We start from the raw sequence: 4,284 nt of genomic DNA on the forward strand, positions 1-4,284 counted from the left end.
CCTCCACTGTCCAGAGTGTCCTCCCTCCCCTCCACTGCCCAGTGTGTCCTCTCTCACCTCCACTGTCCAGTGTCCTCCCTCCCCTCCACTGTCCAGAGTGTCCTCCCTCCCCTTCAGAGTGTCCTCCCTCCCCTCCACTGTCCAGAGTCCTCCCTCCCCTCCAGAGTGTCCTCCCTCCCCTCCACTGTCCAGAGTGTCCTCCCTCCCCTCCACTGTCCAGAGTGTCCTCCCTCCCCTCCACTGTCCAGAGTCCTCCCTCACCTCCAGAGTGTCCTCCCACCCCTCCACTGTCCAGAGTCCTCCCTCACCTCCAGAGTGTCCTCCCTCCCCTCCACTGTCCAGCGTGTCCTCCCTCCCCTCCACTCTCCAGAGGCCTCCCTCAAGTCCAGAGTGTCCTCCCTCACCTCCACTGTCCAGAGTGTCCTCCCTCCCCTCCACGCTCCAGAGTCCTCCCTCACCTCCATTGTCCAGAGTGTCCTCCCTTACCTCCAGTGTGTCCTCCCTCCCCTCCACTGTCCAGCGTGTCCTCCCTCCCCTCTACTGCCCAGAGTGTCCTCCCTCACCTCCACTGTCCAGAGTCCTCCCTCACCTCCAGTGTGTCCTCCCTCACCTCCAGTTTGTCCTCCCTCCCCTCCACTGTCCAGTGTGTCCTCCCTCCCCTCCACTGTCCAGAGTCCTCCCTCCCCTCCACTGTCCAGAGTCCTCCCTCCCCTCCACTGCCCCGTGTGTCCTCCCCTCCCCTCCACTGCCCCGTGTGTCCTCCCTTACCCTGTAGTGCTCACTGCGCACTCTGTTACGAAGGCTGGACCTCACGTGATTCAGTTGGTAGAGGAAATCTCAAGTTTGACCTCCTTAGAGCTGTTGGAAATGAGTAAAATGAGTTTCTTTTCGATGTTGAAGATCCCAATGAGCCCCTCTGTGCACAGACTCAACATGGCTGTGTGTTCATACCCCATTCGTCAATGCAGCATCCCGGAAAGCGATGCACAACTGTAACCGTACTGCTGTGAAGAGCTTTTGTGAATTTAAAAGAACGCTTTCCCTTTTCTGTTTTCTACTCTCCTTTCCTTTCCTTTCCTTTCCTTTCCTTTCCTTTCCTTTCCTTTCCTTCCTTTCCTTTCCTTTCCTTTCCTTTCCTTTCCTTTCCTTTCTCCTTTCCTCTCCTCTCCTCTCCTCCCTTCTCCTCTCCTCCCCTCCCCTCCCCTCTCCTCTCCTCCCCTCTCCTCCCCTCTCCCTTTCCTCCCCCCTTCCTTCTTTTCTTCCTTCCATCCACCCATCCTCTGCTTTCCTCCTTTTCTGTGGCTTCCATTTCTGTGCGGTGTATTGGGACCCACCCGACTCCCACATTCCAGAGAGCTTTGGCATTTGGAAACAGATGCCCGTCGGACGGCTGGAGTCCCGGGAGTGGATGGCTCTGCACGGCCTTCGGGCCTTGGAAAGGGACCCAGGCTGTGCTTCCTGTCTCTGGACTGATTTATGGCCCCTGCCTGGGGCCACTAAGGTGTCTTGGGGCATCGAACCTTGCAGAGGATCGCAGGAGGTGCGGACAATGAGCTATGGCGACACAGAAAGTCTAAAATGAAACAGCCGTAGCCGGGAGCTGGAACTCCACTGGCCGTGAGAGTCTAAGTGAACGCAGAGCTGGTAACTGTGTACAGTTAAATACGCTCTCACCTGGCCCGCCCCGTCCGCCGTCCCCACAGCCCTGCCTGTGCAGGGACAGGTCTGTCGCTGGGGGGGGGGGGGCTGGCTCACACAATGTACGTCTGTACACGCATCAAACCCCATGCCTAGAACAGATACTATTTTTATTCTGCAGTAATGAGGTTTGACGACAGGGCTTCATACTTGCTAAGAGGGAGCTTTTCATGTGAGCCCGCCCATCCACAAGACCTCTTGCTCTGGGTGTTTGTTTATTGATTGTGCCAGTCCGGGGGTGAACTCAGGGCCTGGGCACCGTGCCTGAGCTTTTGTGCTCACGGCTAGTGGTCCACCACTCGAGCCACAGCTCTACTTTTGGCCGTATGGTGGCCGATTGGAGATAGTCTCCTGGAGTACTGGCTTCAACCCACAGCCTTCAGACCTCAGCCTCCTGGGTTGCTGGGATTATAGGTGTGAGCCACCGGCTCCCAGGGGCTCCGCTCTCCCTGGACGGCTGGGCAGAACTGAGGCCCTCCCATTTATGCTGCCAACATAGCTTGGATGACAGACATACGCCACACCCCGCATTTTTTCCTTTGAGATGGGTGCATGCGTTATCTGCAAGTTCATTTTCTGGTGTTCGCGTGGAACTGCGATCCTCCCAGTCCGTGGCCTCCAGGGAGCCAGGACCACAGGCCTGAGCTGCTGCCACGTGGTGAAAAGGCATGTTCTCCTTTCATGTAAATGGCACCTCCATGAAACTGGTTATGAAAGTTAGAAAACGGGTTGTAGACAGAAGGTCTTCTTTCCCCTCGTTGTGGGAGTGGCAGAGGGGGCTGTGCACTGCTCCGGCAGGAGTGTCAATCAGCCGGGTCACAGAAGGAAAGGCCACAGGTAGGAATCACACCGCTGACTGGGTTGTTGTTGTTAAATAGTTTTGGAGGTCTCTCCCTGGCTGGTGAACTGATAGATTTCCTCCCTCCCTCCCTCCCTCCCTCCCTCCCCTCCCTCCCTCCCTCCCTCCCTCCCTCCCTCCCTCCCTCCCTCCCTCCCTCCTTCCTCCCTCCTCCCTCCCTCCCTCCTTCCTCCCTTCCTCCCTCCCTTCCTTCTTCCCTCCCTCCCTCTCTCCCTCTTTCTTTCCTCCTCCTTTTTCTTCTCCCTCCTCCTCCTTCCTCTTCTTCTTCCTCCTATGTTCTGTCTTCCTTTTCCATTCTTCCTCTTTCTTTCCTCCTCCTCCTCCTCCTCTGTCTTCTCCTCCTTTCTCTTCCCCATCTTACTCCCCCTCTGCCTCTTTCTTCCTTCCTCTTCTTCTTGTCTCCCCCCACCTCCTCTTTGTGGTGCGGCTGCTTGAACTTAGCCTTGCACATGAGCGGCAGGCACTGTACCACTTGAGTCATCCCTCCAGTCCCCCTCGCTGTCTTAATCCACAGTGCTGACTGGTCAAGACCACCCCAAAAGAGCCTTGTGCAGGCAGGCCCAGGGTGGGCTGGCCCCAGCCACTGTCCCGGGGGTACAGTCAGTCTCTGAGCAGTGGGGGAGGGCAGGGTGAATCACAGCCCTCAGTCTGGTGTAGACTCCTTTTCTCTGTAAGGATTGTGGTCTGCAGTGGGGGAACCAAGGCGGGGAGCGCTGTGGGTTGGGGGAAGTCAGAGCGGCGGGCCAGGAAAGTGACTGGGTGGTCCTGGCTCTCTGGGAGGGAGCGAGAGGCGTTTTCCTTGGAAAACAATGCTGGGAAAGACCTGAGGGCTTCCAGCACCCACACTTCTGAGGCGCCTGTTGCAGGGGTTCTGGGTGCAGAGGCTGCAGGCCGAGGGGCTCCCAGGCCAGGGTGCTCTCGGGGGGTGTCGGTCTCACTGTCCTGGCCCTGACCCCTTCCGGCTCTCTCCGTGAGGGGTGGCACAGAGCTCCGTTCATGCCCATTTCGGCTGCCAGTATTTATTGAACCCGAAATTAAAGCAAATCTAAAAATGTTTAATGATTCCAAGTTAACATGGATAAACCTATTTTCCTTTAGCAGAATATGTTTTGAATGAAAACTTTAAGTTGTATTTTCCCAAACCAGACTTGTGGGATGGAAGGTCCTCTTCTGCGTCCTGGCCGGTCCTACCGTGTGGCGATGGAGAGGCGGGGCTCAGAGCCTGCGTCCCCGGGCATCGGGCCTGGAGTTCTGCCCTCACAGACACGCCGTGGGGGAGGAGGGCACTTGGTGTGGATGGCCCCAGATACTCTGTGTGTGTGTGTGTGTGTGCGCGTGTGTGTGTGCGCGTGTTCTGGTACTAGGGCTTGGACTCGGAGCCTGGATGGTGTCCCTTAGCGTTTTGTTCAAGGCTAGGGCTCCACCAGTTGAGTGACAGCTACTCTTCTGGCTTTCTTGCAGGTAAATGGAGATAAAAATGTCACAGACTTCCCTTCCTGGGCTGGCTTCAAACCGCGAGTCTCAGATCTCAGCCTCCCGAGTAACCAGGATTACGGTGTGAGCCTCCAGCAGGGGGGCGGTGACGTTCTTTCACTTCTTTCCTGAGCCCTCTCTCCTCCCACCCTCCCTCCCTGACTCCCTCCTTCTCTCTCTCTCTTCTTTTTTCCTCTCTCTCTCTGCCTCTGTCCGTCTGTCTGTCTCTCTCCATCTCTTCTGGTGGTACTGGG

Source organism: Perognathus longimembris, chromosome 5 (assembly GCF_023159225.1).
Source record: "Perognathus longimembris pacificus isolate PPM17 chromosome 5, ASM2315922v1, whole genome shotgun sequence".
Classification (NCBI taxonomy): Eukaryota; Metazoa; Chordata; class Mammalia; order Rodentia; family Heteromyidae; genus Perognathus; species Perognathus longimembris.